Below are 18,742 nucleotides of genomic sequence, written 5' to 3'. Positions count from 1 at the left end.
CAACCTTGATTGGGGCATCTACATTTTACTGTAAAAACGGGGATGGGGGGAACCCAGACTCTGTTTCACTGCAGCCCAAGCATGCGACTGACTTGCAGGCACGCAATGCCAGTTGACATGCATGCAAAACTCAGAACTGAGTTCACAGTTCACTGCATGTTCTGTTTACAGATGTACATACTTGCATACCGTGAACTGAACACGCACGCTGAGCCTTGGGCATGTGGAGTGTGCTGCATGAACACTTCAGAAAATGTGGACAGCCAGCACACCAACACAGATAAATACACTGTACTAGACAGTCTTATCTATAGGATGGATATTTATGACCCTGAGGCAAGAGCCCTGTGATTAACAGTGCCACAGTGTTAATGATTGACATACCTGGAGATTTTAACACTCTCCAGGGGAAAATTACAGCCCAAGCAGAGACTGTGCAAACTTCCTCCTCACCAATCCACCTCTACCCAGATACTTCAAAAGTGCATGAGCGTATGGTCATGTGGAAATATTTTGGAAGTCCATTTGGCAGCACAATCCGATGTTACGATCTTGTCAGGCTAAACAAACCTGGTCAATAGCTGGATGGGAAGATATCCCAGGAAAATCTTGGGGCTATGGATGCAGGGATGGTTGTTCAACTGCAGCACTCTTCTCTCTGAGTTGGTGTCCCCTTACAGTGTCAGGAGTCACGGAGGTGCTGGAGAGGTCACCTTTCAACTGAGAAGTATAATTAAAACACTCTCAACTTGCAGCTACTTACAAGAGTGGGGTGGTAGCTACCCTATGTCTTAAGTAAATTCCAATGGCTAGATCATACAGTGTATTCTGAATCTTGTCTGAGTTATAGTCTATTCTGCCATATGGGACATAATTACACAATGACAAATACAGGTTATTCGACTCCAATCTGTACAATTTATTTAAATATAAGAATTCCTGGATAAAGTCAAACCTGCTTAGAATTCGATTTTACATGTGCTCGAGTCCCTCATTGAAGATTTTATTCTGGATTATTCACTACATTTTTTTTGGCCATGCTTATTAAGCAAAGATAATTGGCTGAAATCAGATTCTCACATGAAGCATAGTATCTGCTAAATCACTGAACTTTGTAATATCTGCTTATGGAAAAGGCACCCACTGAAGTGAGATCTCTTGATCCCTTTACATTGTGTCAGGTGCAGAAAGCTTTCCAGCATTTGTTGCTAATTTGCAATATTGTATTTGGCAGTCATAAACAAAAGTATTTCATTTGTTTCCCTTTTTCTTTTCACACCTTTATGTTAAAAGAAAGAGAGATTACAGGCATGTGGGGCATGTGGAGAAGGCAAGGGGGTTAGAAGGTCTCATTGGACACAAAAGCTCTTTAAGGTATTTTAGTAGTAATGTCTAATGCCTTTACAAGATGAGATAAGAGTAAGCCTTTATAATAGCATTAATACGGAATATTAGACTACACGTCGTATCTACCATGTGTCCCATTATCCGTGTTGTGCTAGTAGATGGAAAATTACAAATTTGAGTCAGGTACTGAAGGCACCAGTCATCATGACTCTTTTTGCTAGTAAAATATTTGATTCTAGCACACATTAGCCATAGGAGGCTGGATTTTCAAGTGGATGTGAAATGTTTAGACATATAAAAGCTGGGCCATTTTGTGTGCAAGCACAGGCTGAATCAGGTTTGTGCGCTACAGTCAAAGCTATGGCAAGAACCATCTCCAACAGGTAATCCCCTGTTACGTAGCCACTTTTAAAAAGTCACACTTTTTCCAGTACATGTTAACTTGGCCATCACTTAAAGGCTTCCTCCATAATTAATTTATTAGTATGAAGCAATAACCACAAGTCCCAGTCAGGCTCAAGGCCCCATTCTGCTGGCTGCTAGATAAACATATAGAGTCAGAGATTCATTACCCCAGTGAGCTTAGGTCAAGATACAAGTGGGTGTAAGTAGCAATTGGAAGACAAGGGTAAGAGTGATAGAAACTCATGGTTCTCATGCTTATATAGACTAGCTATATGCCTGGCGGCTAATAAATCCTGGGACCAACACTACTAGCTAATACAGTTTGAAAGTATGGATGGATGAACTATTTCAACTGCGTAGAAGTAATAGTCTGTTTTTCTTCTGTAAACCAAAACATCCCATTCTTCACATCCAGGGAACTGAGATTATTTAGTCTGTGGAAGAGAAGAATGAGGGGGAATTTGATAGCTGCTTTCAACTACCTGAAAGGGGGTTCCAAAGAGGATGGATCTATACTGTCCTCAGTTGTAGCAGATGACAGAACAAGGAGTAATGGTCTCAAGTTGCAGTGGGGGAGGTTTAGGTTGGATATTAGGAAAAACTTTTTCACTAGGAGGATGATGAAGCACTGGAATGCGTTACCTAGGGAGGTGGTTGAATCTCCTTCCTTTGAGGTTTTTAAGGTCAGGCTTGACAAAGCCCTGGCTGGGATGATTTAGTTGGGGATTGGTCCTGCTTTGAGCAGGGCGTTGGACTAGATGACCTCCTGAGGTCCCTTCCAACCCTGATATTCTATGATTCTATGAGTCTAACATCTTATGCCACCCAAAATATATATTACTGGCTTCAAAGGTGTCAAACTAGGGATGAATTTGCCCCCATGATTTTAAAACTGCCAACCTTTAATTGTTCTCTTCCCATTCTTCCTACTCCCCCTGACAATGTTAAGTAATAAATTTGTCTCTGTTTTGTGTTGCAAAAAATCTAGCAACCCATGGCCATTGATTTGAAAGGATTTACACCTGTTGTTAAGCTTGGCCCTGATATTTATCCCTCTACTCTCTTCAGTAAACAGACATGAAGATAATAATTAATTCCCAGCACCACATTCCCTACTCCTTACAATAGATTCACATTAACCTTTAAGGGTCCTTTGGGGGCACTTAGCTGAAGAGATTTAGTTGGGGCATGTGTAAGCACCCAAACTTTGGGTCCCTGATCCAAACCAAATAATGGATGTTTGTTCCTGGGAATCAGCCAGCCCAAGGCTACCTAGGCCTGCGGAAGCAGTAATTGCACCTGGAAAGGGAATACAGGGACTTTCAGATCCCTCCTTTTCCTACCCCTCTAGGGTGTTTCATGTACGATATGCTGGGTGATAACATGAGAGGGCTCCATGTTTCTAAAACTAAACTGGCTCTTTATTAAGAGAACTATTGACCGAGGTGCTGTTGCTGCAGCTAGAATTCCAGGCAGGTGCACAGAGACTGGCTTCCTGGTGACTCCCTTAAACTCTACCCCCCTGCCATCTATGTTCCTCTCTCCAAGTTCCATGCAGATTATTACACGGGACCCGGTAGTTGCTTGGTGCAGCAACAAAAGTGCTCAGGACAGACTTCAGGTCATGCAATGATATAGCACCTTTCTTGGGCAGCCCTGAGATTGAGGTGGGGGGTCCTCTTTTATGGAGCTCTGACCAGACTTACAACAGCCCTCCTCTGGCAAAACTGTTGCTGTGGTGGGAGGCAACGATTGCGTAACGAGCAAACCGTACCTTCACTGCAGCTGCTCCTGTCGGGGCAGGGGAGGCAGATTGCACTTCCCTGTGCCCACAAAGGAGAATCTAGCCCCCCTTCAAACTTTCCCAGGTTCACTCCCATTGCTGTTGAAAAGTGACAGTCCCAGGAACTGTACTTTACCTCCAGTTTATCCACATGTCATAGAATGAAACTGTGACACTTATCAGGCCTAACATTCCTATTTATGTATTTAACCACTCACACACACACACACACACACACACACACGTTCCCCCCCCACACACACACATCTCCCACACACACACAAAAAAGATACATTAGAGGAACAAGCTGTGTGAATCCCATTAACATTAATGGGAGTTGTTCTCCCTAAATCCCCATGTATCTCGTTAAAATATACCTATTAGTGTCAGGCTGAAACCTACAAAAGCCAGGAGTTTGAGTTAAAGCTAACAAATTTATTTGAGCATAAGCTTTCATGAGCTACAGCTCACTTCATCGGATGCATTCATGAATCTGATGAAGTGAGCTGTAGCTCACGAAAGCTTATGCTCAAATAAATTTGTTAGTCTCTAAGGTGCCACAAGTACTCTTTTTCCTTTTGCGAATACAGACTAACACGGCTGCTACTCTGAAACCTGAGTTAAAGCTGAAACTTCATCATTAACTTATCCCATTGTGCCTAGGTATTGCAACACGTTTTAACTTCTCAGATTCAAAGGTAACTTTTCTCCATTGAACTTAAAACAAATCTGCCTTGATAATACAGTAGGCTCTGCTGTAGTTAACACACACTTTTACTCTTGATCATATTGGAAATGTTTTCTGTCTCAATCAACAAATATAAAATAAAGAGAGACAATGCAGTCAAAATAGCTTTTAGCACCACCAACCTTCCCACCGGCCCCATGAGAATTGGGATATGAAATATAAACATACTAAGTCTTATGCAAAAACATTGCAGCTCAAAACATCTAGTTCATCTAGTCTTCTAGCTCAAAACATTTCAGCATGACGATTGAAAGCGTTAGTCATTACTCTAGTATTTTTTTAAATAACGGCTAAGAGTTCTATGTTAACAGATTACCCCAAACCACTCAAAGGAATATGTACCCAATGGGATGTTAGGCTGTAAGGACCAAATGATTCTTATTTACGCTAAGCCCACCTTACAGCACTGTGGTAGTGCAAAGGGGCCTTATAATGAGTATAGGTCCAGTTCTACTCTACAGCCTTTTGTCAGTCAGGGATGTGATGAGTTGTGATTTGTGACTGACATAGCTGTGCCAGCAAAAGCCTCTCGTGTACAAGCAAAAGCTGTGCTCTTGTTGGCATGGTTTATTTTACCCCTGGGAGTGGGGGGTTTATGAGCTGGAATGAGCTATACAGGCATAAATGCAGTTTTGTTGGTACAAGCCGCATCCACATTAGGAGCTCATTGCCGGTATGGTAAACCGGTATAACTATGCCAGCAAAATGCTCCTAGTGTAGATATGGCCTGAATGTAACTTGCTCCCCTTTAAGGCCTCCATAGTCTGCCTGAGTTTCAAAGGCCTGAATGTAAATGGAGAGATCAGGTCCAAAAGTTCTGTTTTCTTAGGAAGTATGTCCATCAAAAAATGTTGTATGCAGTTTTGTAGCTGGGTCTGTCCCAGGATATTAGAGAGACAAGGTAAGTGAGGTAATCTTTTATTGGACCAACTTTTCAGCAAAAAATGGACATGCACGCAACCTCACTCCAGTCAATTTCAGTTTCTTCTTTAGAGGGGGAATAATTCTTTATCTTATGCTTCAAGTTAGAGCTGATGGGCAAGAATAACCTTAAATACAAACAAGAAAAGAAAGTAATTACACAGTACGTGTGTGTATTTTTCTCTCTAGTGTGGACATCTGTTTTAACATATTACAAATACATTTTCTGAACTCGAGGTCTCTAACTGTTGCTTGTTAACCTATGACAGTATTCCTGATCTTAATAGAACAAGATCCCAGCTAGACCTAGTGCAAGAGTTTGTTCGGTCAGGAGGAACTCTGGTAGGGCTTCTTCCAGTAGCTTAACCATTAACAATAAGCAGTGAAATGAGTCATCCATACTTTATTTTTAATTAGAGCTGCAGTGAGCTCAAGCTTTAGATCTGTTTTTCCCCGCGAGTCCTGAGCAGAAATCATCAGCATTCTCCTGATACTAGCTGTGCATGTATTTCTGTAAAGCAACAGTGTTACATTGTTGGGGATACAAACAGCAGAGCAAAACCTAACACCATTTAAAGATTCTCATGGGCAGGTTAGCATAATTCATATTGGTTTAGTTTGCTCAGAGCCATTTTCTTCAGCCCTATTTTTGTTTTTGTTATTAATGGCCAGAAGGATGAGAGGCAGAGTTGAGGGTGGGGATGAGGGGGACATATTTAAACAAGGGGAGATATTTGTTTTTAATTTATCCTGTAGTGCTTTAGATACATTTTTCATTAACAGCTTTAAATTTTTGTCTGCTTGAACCTCATGTAATAATAAACCCATTGGCTCTTCCTTTAAACTCATTTTGCATGTAGCTCATGAACAAATCAAGTATTTTCCTGTAGAAAACAAAGTGCTAATGACTAATAATCTCTAATACCTGCAAATCCATTCAAGTACACACATTCCAATATGTAATTGAATGTTATTAACATTATTAAAATGAAGACTAAATCCAGTGTTAATGCTGGATGAAACAACTTCTCTGGCTGTAATGATGTTGCAGTAGATCTGGTGTGCAAATAAATACAGTGGCTTTAAAGAAAGTCAATTTCTACACTGTATTGCAAAACAGCTGAAAAATAAGTAGTTGTGATGTTATGGTATTTTGGGTGATTTATACAAATATTAATGGCAAAACTCAACAGAAATTTGTTTCTGCTAATGTTGCTGGAAGATGTTGTTTAGCTGCACTGTATAAAATATTTTTTTAACGTTTATATATGCATCATGGTCTAGTACATAAGGAGCCAGGAGACCTGGATTGTGTTCATGATGTGGCCACTAACCTGCTATGTAACCTTGGCCACTTCATCTTTCTCTGCTTCTATTTCCCCTCCCATCCCTTATCTGAATTGTCTATTTATTAACAATGCCTAGCACTTATATAGATTTTTTCTTCCGTAGATTTCAAACTGCTTTGCAAAGGTCAGTAGCACTATCCCCATTTTAAAGATGAGGAAACTGAGTCACAGAGAGGGAAAGAGACTTCATAGAATCATAGAATATCAGGGTTGGAAGGGACCTCAGGAGGTCATCTAGTCCAACCCCCCTGCTCAAAGCAGGATGAATCCCCAATTTTTGCCCCAGATCCCTAAATGGCCCCCTCAAGGATTAAACTCACAACCCTGGGTTTAGCAGGCCAATGCTCAAACCTCTGAGCTATCCCTCCTCCCAAGACTTGCCCAAGTTCACCCAGAAGGTCGGTGGCCAAGTCATGATTAGAACCCTAGTCTGCTGAGTTCCTGCCCAGTGCTATATCCAGTTGGAAACACTGCCTCCCTATTTAGTTTGGAAGCTCTTTGGGGCAGGAGCTGTCTCTCACTACATATTTGTTTTCAATGCAAAATTGAGCTTCAGTCTGAGTCACTGACTGTTGGCCCAGTTGCAATAACAACATTTAGTATATGTATACAGTCGTCTCCCTCTGATGCTTGTTGGCTATTATAACTGCTCCCCATTTACAAATGAATCTGAATGGATTGGGGTAGACCAGGAGTGGCAAAACTGACCCTCCAAGCTGCCTACAATAATCTTCAGAAGTTTGAGAGTCACAAGACATGCACAACCTGCTCTATGGGGTGGTGCCTGCCGGGGCATGGAGCTTCTGCCCCAATGCACCCCCGCACAGGGCTAAAGCCCTTATATTTCCCCTCCCTGCAGCACAGAAGCCCCTAGTTCCACCACCCCGTTGCAGGAAGAAGCCTTGAGCTCCCTCCCCCACACCTAGGCTGGTAGACAGAAAATGGGATGGTGTGGGGGGCGGGGGGCTCAGAGAATCATATTTTAACTGTAAAAGAGCTGCATGCAGCTCACGAGCCAGAGTTTGGCCATTCCTGGGCTAGGCCTAATGAGTGTGCAGGGCATTTGTTTTGATTTTTGCTCCTTTTTATATGAATAGTTCATGTGGGAATTGGATCTGGTGGCTAGTGAGTGACCAAAACATTAATGCTGAAAGGGTGCAGGGCCACTAGAGTGCAGTCAGGGTGATGGCACCCATTAGGCACGTGCAGCTTGGGCCTAGGTTGTTCCTGTTGCTTTTGAGAGGCAGGTGGTGCTGCACTGTTTTAGTGAGAGCTCAGAACAGCAGCAGCAAGGGAAGCTGAGTGGGCAGAGTGACCCTCAGCCCAATCTGTCTGACTTGCATATGTTTAGTAGGTGCAGCTACGCTGGCTGGCCTAGGGAAGGAGCTGCAGTTGCATGCTGGTTGTTCTTCGTGACTGCTGGCAGTTGTTTGCAGGCTGGCTGAGCAGTGTGCAGGCCAGCAGAGAAGGCCTAAGTAAATTCTGAAGGAGAGGTGAGGGGCTGAGAAAAGAGAAGCAGAGTTTGTCAAGGAAAGCGAGTACTCCAAAAACAAAGGGTTGTAACTCGCTGGTATTGCTGCATCACTGTGTTTCCTGAGCTCTCATTGAAGTAATGCAAGGGTTAAGATGATGATGATGGGGTGCAATTTGGGGACCTGCTGGGACTCGTTGCGTTGATCTGACCCAGGATGCAGCAACTTAATCTTTCTGCCACCAAAGAACAACCTCCTGATGAGACCATTTTATTTCATTTGGTACCTTTCGTACATCCCTAAATAGTCCACAGAGTTAAATAATGCAGTTACAAAGCTAAGCACAGAGATATGATCAGGTAGAGAGGAATTAATTACTGTAGGACACTGAGGAAGGATGATTTTCAGGGGAGACTAGAAGTCAGATGGGGAGTTGAGGAGGTGGAGAGATACAGTAGGGCTATTCCGGATCAAAGGAGCCAGACAGCAGAATCCTTTAAAAGCAGCAGTGGTGAGACTGTGGAGGAGCAGAGGGGTGGCCAGGGATAGGCAAGTAGAAAAAAAGGAGTGCAGGAAGGCAAGCCATGAGGTAGATTGGCATGAAGAGTTTAAAATCACTAGTGAAGTAGGCCCGGAAATGAATGGAGGAACCACTGGAGTTTTAAAGCTACGTTATGGTAGCAGGTGTGTTAAGAGGACAAGAAGACACTGGAACTGCTCTTTGTCCCTACTCAGAAGGAAGCTAGAGTTTGGCTTCCAGTAGTTCGACCCACAAAGAGCAAATGGCTTGTATTGCCAGTAGTATTTCCCGCCTCAGAAGGGGCATATCTGACCAAGGTTGAGAGCATGGCTATAGCCCTGCTTCACACTGCAGTTAGTGGATTGCCAGTACTGGCTACAAACGTAGCAAGTCCACTGCTCACTGAGCTTTCCTGACACCCATGTTTATTGAGCCTTGCAAAGGCCTAGCGCTCCGAGAGGCTACTGCTCTCCCACCTGTCCATTTGGTCCTGGCAGCATTGCTCAATGTTGTAAAAGCATAATAGAGCCCTTAATATTTTAAAGCACCGCAGGGGCTTGTTCAAGGATGTTGTTGGGCAGGTTTTCTAGGATGGCATTGCTGATGACTTGGGACAGGGCCAGAGGACCTTATATTCAGCTGGTGCAAATGAACTGGTGTAAATGAATAGGGGCTATGCCAGTTTATACCAGCCGAATGTCTGCTCCTTTGTCTTCATCTGTGTCTGTGAGGTAGGCTCATCTTTGGTGCTATATACACAAACTAATTAAAATAATAGAAATAAATAATACAATTAATACAACTTAGTATCACCCACTAGGCAATTTTTATACAGCAAACATTAAAAAGGTAAATTCCTGGTTCTATTGGTCGCCCAGTCTCTTTCTCTCTCATTTAGCTTGCACTAATGAAACCAAGTGACTGACTAGTTGATGAACTACATTCAAGAGTCACTAAGCAGCTATTTAGAATTCAGTTGTTGCTACTGCAGATTTGCTAGTGTCTGTGTATTGAATATAACATCTTTGTGTGGAAGAACTTCTGAGATCCCGAAGGCATCTGAAAATCACTTGGTTTCCTTGCCTCTTCGCTGGCTTCAATTATGTTTTTGCTCTAATTGAAACCAGTATTTATTTGATACGATCTTTTAATTAAACAATGTAATTTATATTAATCCATTGAATAATTTGGCTAATTGCTTCCAGACTGATTGTATCTCAGGCTGTTTTCTTTCAAATTATTATTTGAATCTGAGTGGTTATCCACAAACAAACAAATGAACCATACGTGAAGAAAAGATCTTACTGTACTGCTGGTTTTTAGGCTTTTTGTTAGAATAAAATCACTGTGGCCCGATTCAGCATAAATCCATGAGCAATGCCATCCCTTTCAGCAACATGTAGTTAAGCACTTTGCTGGCACAAGACCTGAATGATGAGAAGCCAAATTTTGCATTGAAACCATGTGACTTAAATGATTGTTCACAGACTACAAATAATGAAGAGCAAATAGTCAAAAGTCATCACTTTGTGTTCACCCTATGGCTGAAAATCGTTTATCCAAACTATGAATAGCATTCATTCATCCAGTCTGTGAAGTATTTGAGAACAGAAAAACTGGCTAAAAGTTTCAGGTAATTTAGTCACAATTCCAATTCACACATTTCACTACAGTTTGACCAGCTGTAGTTAAAATAATCTGTAACAGAATCCCTATAATGCCTGTACTCTATGGAGAAGTTTAGAAAGGATTCAGAGAATTAAAAAGAATTGTAACTCCTCTCCTTTTGATTGCTAATTATTGCTCTCTCCTTAAGATGTAATACACAATTCAAACTAGGAAACTTCCTGACTAGATATGAAAATATGCATGTCAAAATAAGGAACTAAGTGAGAAATTGTAGTTAATACTTCAAAGATGTTAGCTAATTTTTAAGAATAAAATAATTTCATTGCAGGTTTGTGAAGGTTCCGAGATTTTACAAGAGCCACCTCTATCGACTGCCAGTAACACACCTATCAACTTGAAACCTTCATGCCAACCTAGACTCAGTATCAGGAACCATAACGATATCAGAGATGCAAATTAAAGCAAAATACAGTCCAGGTATGTGTAAAGTATTTGCCAAGGGTATATTTCAGAGTAGCAGCCGTGTTAGTCTGTATTCGCAAAAAGAAAAGGAGTACTTGTGGCACCTTAGAGACTAACCAATTTATTTGAGCATAAGCTTTCGTGAGCTACAGCTCACTGCATCGGATGCATTCAGTAGCTCACGAAAGCTTATGCTCAAATAAATTTGTTAGTCTCTAAGGTGCCACAAGTACTCCTTTTCTTTTTCCAAGGGTATGTGTTAGCATCACTAACCGGGATGGATTGTGGATGGGGATGTGTTGGAGGCTTGTTCTCAGGGACCAATGATACCTGATGCATATTTCACTACCTACATGTTGTTTACTCATTGCATAATAGAGGCTCTGGACATGTCTGGTCGTATGATTCTATGATGACAACCTGGATATCTTCTTGGCATCTCTCACACCTGCTTGCTTTGCTATGCTCAGTAGTTGTCATGGACGTAATCGTGCATGTTCATTGTTCATATTCCAAATGTGGGAACTGTCCTAATGTTTGACAGTGTATCTGATGGTTGCATAAATGGCCAGTGAAGTCCTCCAGTTCTGTGTTACTCTAGAACTTCCAAATTGATGACACTAAGACACACAAACTTGGGCTGCTGAGCACAAGTGGTCATTATGTGAGTAGCTTCCATTTTCATTTGTGTCACTGATTGCCAAGTGTGGATCCCTGGATGCGGTCTTGTTTCATGCCTGACATTGTATGCTGTTGTTTGATTGTGTGTCATTCGCCATGAGCCATCAAGGAGCAACATATTACATGAGTTATAGCAACAGCCCTCATCCACATGTGGACACGATGCACTTCTTTATACATTGCCCACTGATGACTCTGCACCTGGCCTATCATGGCATCTTTGGATAAGCCAGGTTTCGACAGTGCTTCCCATTTTCGTTCAGATGTTTAGATATTTCTTTTTCGTCCATGCTCTGCTGAACTGACCTAGACAATCATACTCCTCCCTTTAGCTGTTTTAATAAATGTAATTGTGTAACTTCTGAGTCTTTCTTAGACAGTGTTTCCTGTAAACCATGGTTGGGTTTTAGAATTATTGCTTACTTCCTTGTTTTGTCTTGTATTTCTATTTTCTGACACTAATTACTGGCGATATGATTAATGCTCCACATACTGGTAGCTTTGTTCCTTCAGTTTTTGTGATAATGCTAATGAATCCAATTATGAAAAAAATACCTTCAGTATCATGTGTCATATTTCTGGCTTTTTCAATATTCCTTTCTCAAAAGCAGAGACCATTTAAAAGCTGACCAATTAGTGATGTATTTGTGCAACTTGAGGTACAGAAACTTTTAGTCTGGGTATCTCTGTTGGAAATACTGACTGTTTTTAAGAGGATGACTATAAACAGTAACCCATTATATTGATTTTGATACAGGATAAATGTAAAGGCTGTAAGACCATTCCATTTTTTTCATATGGAAGTATGATTGAGGGAGTTGAGATGAATTCTTAAATCAGACTCCTTTTTTAAATGTTGGAGTTTTCAATCAACTTGTGGTTCAGCCACTGCAGGGGCTTGTTAGGTTGGGTGTTGGGGTGCTTAATTTTAAACACATGGAGCCAGATCCTCAGCTGGTGCAAATCATAATTGCTCCATTAACTTTGGAGCAGATGATGATCTGGTCCGTAATAGCAGTTTGGGAGAAGATGAGAGAAAACAAACCACATGTGATTGATGTGAGTTACATCACTTAATGCACTAAGACATTCAGATACTACAATGATCAGGGTGGTACAAGAACCTGTATAGAATAGAATAGTAGTTACTTTCAGTTCACTTTGGTTTATTCTTACAGCATTCATTTTCTTTGCAAAATCAATAATGGTCAATATTACTGGAAGTGTTGAAGTGCCTTGCTGATATCAGGTTGTGGATGCAATCTACTATTGCACAATTGCGGTTAGTCAATTGTACATCCTTTTAAAAAAAAAGTGAGTGCATTTTAAACTTGTTTCAAGAAAATTATTTTCAAGAGTTACAATTGTAGTTCTTATCTTTGCCATAACTTCATTTTGCTTGCAACATTTGGAGCTAAATTTTGTCTCTGAGGGGGTGGCAAGAACAGCCCTTAGCACAATATTTTGGTACAGTATGTCCGAGAGATCTCAGGATCTTGCTGATCCTGAAAAAATCCTGCAATTCTGAACAGAAATCTAACAAGAACGGTTCCATGAGATTTTGGTGCCATTGAATGCAAACACGCAACTCAGCCCAAGTTCTCATTTGGCTTCATATCAAACTGCCTATCCTTAAACCTAAGTCTATTCAAGTTCCAGATCCAAACATCGCTTCTCTGGCGCATCAACAAAGCTATGTAAATATACAAAGTGGGAAATCTTACTGTGTAGAGGCAGCATAGTCCAGTGGATATAGCACTGGACTGGGAGGTCCATCCTTGGCTCTGCCACTGATCTGCTGTGTCACCTCGGGCAGGTCACTTCACCTTTCTGTGCCTGTTTCCCCTTGTTTTGTCTATTTAGATTGTAAACTTTCTGAGTAGAGGAATGTCTCTTATTTTATATTTGTACAGGGCATACCACAGTGAGGCCCCAGTCTTGGCTGGGGAGTCTAGATAGTACCTAGTATGAACAATAAATAAGTGGTGGCAGAATATGGGTCTTTGCAGGTCAGCTTCCTGTTGGGAGCAGAAACAGGTGATGTGGAATCAAACATTTTCTAGTGTAATTAGTTTATTTAGAAAATGTATGCAAGTCCCACTTTTTTGAACAGGGATAGCAACAACCTGCACACTGCAACTCTTCCTTGTAGAAACCTCAGGTCAGATACCACTGCCCCATCCCCAGAAGCAGCTGTCTTGTGACTCTGTCTCTCTGCAGTGCCTCTCCTAAGTCTCTTTAACTGCTTAACAAACTCTATGGCTACATCTACAAAACAGCACTTACAGTGGTGCAGCTGTAGCGCTTGTGTGGGTGGAAGCTCTAAGTTGACGGTAAAGAGTTCATCCACCGACATAGTGCTGTGTACAACAGAGCTTAGGTCGGTATAACTTATCTCGCTTTATGCCTCTTTTCCTCCCGTCAGTCTTTCCTTCTCTGCACTTTTTACCTAGCTTTCCAATACAAAGGTTTCAGAGTGGCAGCCGTGTTAGTCTGTATTTGCAAAAAGAAAAGGAGTACTTGTGGCACCTTAGAGACTAACAAATTTATTTGAGCATAAGCTTTCATGAGCTACAGCTCACTTCATCGGATGCATTTGGTGGAAAATACAGTGGGGAGATTTATATACACACACAGAGAACATGAAACAATGGGTTTTATCATACACACTGTAAGGAGAGTGATCACTTAAGATGAGCCATCACCAGCAGCGGGGGGGGAAAGGAGGAAAGTGTTCCAGACGGAGAAGAGTTTAGCCCACACAATACCCCTTAATGACTTTTTGGGTGTGGTTACTTCATGGCATCTTTGACATGGTCCACACACAATTAGTGTACTGCTAAAACTATTTCAGCTAGGGATGTGATTTCTTTTTAAGTGAAGTAGTTATGGTACAGACCCCAGTGTGGGGACAATTTTACCACCATAAAGGGGCCTTATATCAGTATAGTTTAGTTTTCTTCCAGTACTGGAATAAGCTATACTGGCATAAGCACCGTTATAGCTGTATAATTGTGTCCATACTGGGGCAAGAGGGGGGAGATTGTATCATTTTAACTATACCAATATAATTAAAGCAGTACAACTTTTGTGTATAGACAATCCCTTTAACTCCTTCAGTGGGGAGTTTCATCTTGGGTGCTTACATATTATCAGCTCCAAACGCACAATCCATTAGCACCTTTTGCCATTACAAGATCTGTGTGTGTGTGTGTGTGTGTGTGTGTGTATATAAATCTCTCCTCTGCTCTTTCCATCAAATGCATCCGATGAAGTGAGCTGTAGCTCACGAAAGCTTATGCTCTAATAAATTTGTTAGTCTCTAAGGTGCCACGGGTACTCCTTTTCTTTTTGCGAATACAGACTAACACGGATGCTACTCTGAAACCAATAATAGATAGGTTTTTGTTTTGTTTGTTTTCCAAACTCCCTATACTTAGTTATGTGATTCACAAATAAGGCTCAAAAGTTGCATGTGCTAATTATACGCTAATAGTTAAATCATTGGAACTACTCTGTTTTATGCTTTTTAATTACCTTCTATGCATTATTGCAATAATAATTCATCAGTTTGCGCAACACAGGCTGATTAATGAATAAAGGTAGAAATCAAGAAAAAAATGTAAATATGGGGGCCTGATTCCTAACTGCAAAGCAGTTGCAGTTTTCACTTGTTTTGTATGGGGTACATGATGATGCATGTTGCAAGATAGTGGAGATTCAGGTCACATAATCTCTTGCACTGTTCAAATAACTGAGTTTAGAACCTGATTACTGGCTAATGAAAGCTCTTGCAAAAATGTTAGTCTTGATTTCCCAGTCCAAGCCCTGTGAGAAGACCCAGCCATTTAAGAAGGGTGTCATTCAAGCTTATCCTTTCAATCAAACTCTGTTTCATCACAGATCTTTGCCAAAACTTGAATCTACTCCTGTCAGATTAACTATCCCCATAAAATAAACTGGCATTTCTTCTACAAAGAGAAAAGTTGCCAAAAGGCATTGTTAGCAAGAGGGAGAGGGGTAGGGGGAGGAATGAAACAACTCTCCCAAGTTAAATGCCAAGCACACCCACATAATTTTTAATTAGCCCATAGAAAAACAAGATATTTATAGCTGTATTAAGCCATAGTGTTCATTTACCCTGGGGCAGTACACTCATTGCAGAAATGGATTTATAATCACTTATGCCGATTTCCATGAGGTTTTTATGGTTTACTTTAATAAATATGACATATGCTAATGATTTTTAAGGAAAACAAATCTCAAAGCATGTTGTTAATATGCTGTGTGACATGCAGCACAGTTACTGTCCTGATTGTATCAGCTTCATACTTTGATTACCTTGTAATGTGTTTTTTTTAATTTAAAAATTGTCGAGATGTCTGTTCAGCCCCGATTTAACGATCTTATCTTAATTAACACATTTTTAATCAAACTTCAAAAATATATACTTTGAAACAAATTTTTAAAAGTTGCTGTTGACAGAAAGTGGACATTTAGTCAGTCATCCCCTGGGGATGCTGTTCTGTCATCTGAGACAGAAGTGATGGATAAGCTAGATACAACCCACAACTTACACAGGGCTATTCATAAATAAAGCTCATGAGACTGACAGTGGACCTGAGACCCCTTTGCACAGCCTATTGTGCTAGACACTGTACAAACACAGAACAAGAAGATGGGGCAGGAAATATCTTTTTGTTCTGTTTGTACAAGAGCCAGCACCACAGGGCCCTGGCCCATAATTGGGGCCCCTAGGCACTACTGAAATACAGATAATAATTAATACTAAGGTCCAAGCAGATTTTCAATCTGTGTCCTCATAGGAGTCCAGATACTGCTCTGTCTCTACTCTTCCTAAAAGTTGTGGTTGCCCCCCAGGGGTAGGGGAGAAAGTGGGGCTGTTCACCCATTTCCCCCAGGCACTGATCTGCAGAGGGGGAGCAGGCTGCATTTCCTGACAGGGCACCTCAATGGGCACACACTACACTGCATGCTGGGGGGTTCAGGGAGGCAGCATGCCTGCCCCGGTGTAGACAGATGTGCAAGGTGGGGAGAGCAGAGCAATGGATGTGGGCTTACAAATAAGAAAGCCCAGCAGTTAATACAGGCTGACTGGGAAGGAGAGCAGACAGACTGCTCCTGCTTGCGGGGGAGGAGGAGGTGGGGGTAAGAAGCTTGGGTGAAAGCCATGAGCTGTCCCAGGACTGTAGCTGGCCCAGAGCCCTCTGTAGGAGGTTGGGCCTGGACCAGATTGTTGCGTTGACCAGAGCCCAAGCACCTGTTTGTAGACACTGAATCAGGCTGTTTCATCTGAGGCTCTCCTGCAAGGAAGCGGGGCTGGATCTGAGTTTATTGGACTTTGTCGGAAGGACTCCGTTATCCCGAAAAAAGAAAAGGAGTACTTGTGGCACCTTAGAGACTAACAAATTTATTAGAGCATAAGCTTTCGTGAGGTACAGCTCACTTCATGCATCCGATGAAGTGAGCTGTAGCTCACGAAAGCTTATGCTCTAATAAATTTGTTAGTCTCTAAGGTGCCACAAGTACTCCTTTTCTTTTTGCGAATACAGACTAACATGGCTGCTACTCTGAAACCTGTTATCCCGAAGGGATTGAACTCTCTAAGCTGGCTTAGCTGCAGGGCCAAGTCATATCTACCACTGGAGACTATGCAGAAGAGCGTGGTGGGGAAGCTGAGGCAGAGTAGCTGCAATGCCACATGGTGCCACTAAGGAGCACCCTGGGGGCAGTGAGTTGTACAATGTTCTTTGAGTGGTATCTTTGAGTGGTAAGCAACTCCATTTTTCCATGAACTGCCCCAACACCCTTATTTTCAGGAATTTATAACTTAGCTATAAAAAAGTGCTGGAAGTGCAACTCTGGTGTATAAACCATCAACGGTAGTGTAGAGTCTGTGGTGGCTGGCATTGCTTGGCCAGAGCTCTGTTCTCCTGTTGGGTGGCTGCTGGTGACATCTCTGTTTGCATATGAGTTGCGGTTGTACAAACTGTGATACCAAATGAAAAACTTCTAACAATGGGGAGGAAATCTGGGATTAAACAGAATGCTTTCAACTTTCATAGTCTGCTGATGCCATTTTTCTCCTGTGAGTCTGGAGTGAGTTGTGACCGGAGGTAGATGAGTTCAGATCTTTGTCCAGTATTTTTACTTTTTTATTCCTTTACATCCTTATCTGAAATAGCCCCTCTAAACTGCTTTACTTATCTGGCCTTTTACTTTTACAATCTTCAGGGGCAACCCTTAAGTAGTTCTTACTAAGTGCTTGTCTTCCCTATGGGGGCAAGTCGATCTAAATTATACTACTCCAACTATGGGAATAATGTAGTTGGAGTCGACGTAGCTTAGGTCGCTTTACCCCTGTGTCTTCCCTGCGCTGCATTGATGGGAGATGCTCTCCGGTTGACTTCCCTTACTCTCGTTGGGGAGCTGGAGTACCGGGGTCGTCCAGAGAGCACTCTGCTGTCAATCTAGCAGGTTTTCAGTAGACCCGCTAAATCGACCCCTGCTGCAGTGATTGCAGCAGTGTCTATCTCCCCATAGTGAAGACAATCAGTCACTCATGCAAGCAGTCCCATTGATTTTAACAGAACTAATTGGTTGAGAGAGGATAGCAGGGTGATGTCTTTACTTTGTTTCTTGTTCCAACGGGTGCAAGAAAGACCAATCAATGCAAATTATAAGGAGGAGCTAACTTGACTCTGTTACCATTAGCGGGGTGGGGGAGGGGGGTATTACATCAGTATAAATATACAGTACTGTAGTCTCAGAGATCAGAATCTGGCTCCACAATTTAGCAAATCTTTTGAAATGGTAACCATGCAAAAGACTAATCTACACGGTGTAATAAAGAAGGAGATGAGGAGGGGCAGTTGCTTGAGTGTAGGAAGAACTAGGTTTTACATCTGAGGTACAGAGTACGTGTAAACAGAAACAGCTGGAAGTTCATGACGTCTGGAGATGATTTACAGTGTGGCATAGATCAAGGAGCACTACTGGGAGGCCTGATTCTGTTCACTTTATATGTTAATAGCCTTAAAATAGAAACATGAAATAAAGTGATAACATTTGGTGATGACAAAATCCTGTGGGGAACAAGTCAATACAAGGTCAGAGGACTGGAAAATTCAAAATAGCTTGAATAGACTAGGAAAATGAGTAGATAAGTGGCTTATGGAATGCCATTTATAGAAATAAAAGGTAATAAGGCCAGCACACTTGCAGTCCTTGTGCTGCCCTGCACTAGCTCCCCAAAAAGGGTGATCAAAGGAGGTAAGAAAGAAGGTGAGGCCATGGCCACTCCCCTTCTGCACCTGCAGCCAAATTAGCCAGTCCTGGATGGGAGAGTCCATTGCACTACTTGGAGGAGTAATGTATGGGCAGCTTGATAGCTCCCACCTTAAA

At 41.8% G+C, this 18,742-nt stretch overlaps 1 long non-coding RNA gene across 2 annotated transcripts in view; it reads left to right on the top strand.

Moving 5' to 3' along the window:
• LOC122455815 overlaps positions 1 to 18,742 on the top strand; it is a 182,956-nt gene that overhangs the window by 3,526 nt on the left and 160,688 nt on the right. For both annotated transcript variants that reach the window (XR_006274306.1, XR_006274305.1), the window contains exon 2: positions 10,503 to 10,651. This is a non-coding gene — a long non-coding RNA (uncharacterized LOC122455815). The remainder of the gene's footprint in view (positions 1 to 10,502; positions 10,652 to 18,742) is intronic.

Source organism: Dermochelys coriacea, chromosome 9, assembly GCF_009764565.3.
Source record: "Dermochelys coriacea isolate rDerCor1 chromosome 9, rDerCor1.pri.v4, whole genome shotgun sequence".
Classification (NCBI taxonomy): Eukaryota; Metazoa; Chordata; order Testudines; family Dermochelyidae; genus Dermochelys; species Dermochelys coriacea.
The sequence above is the reverse complement of the archived record's forward strand: the minus strand, read 5'-3'. Positions and strand labels throughout refer to the sequence as shown.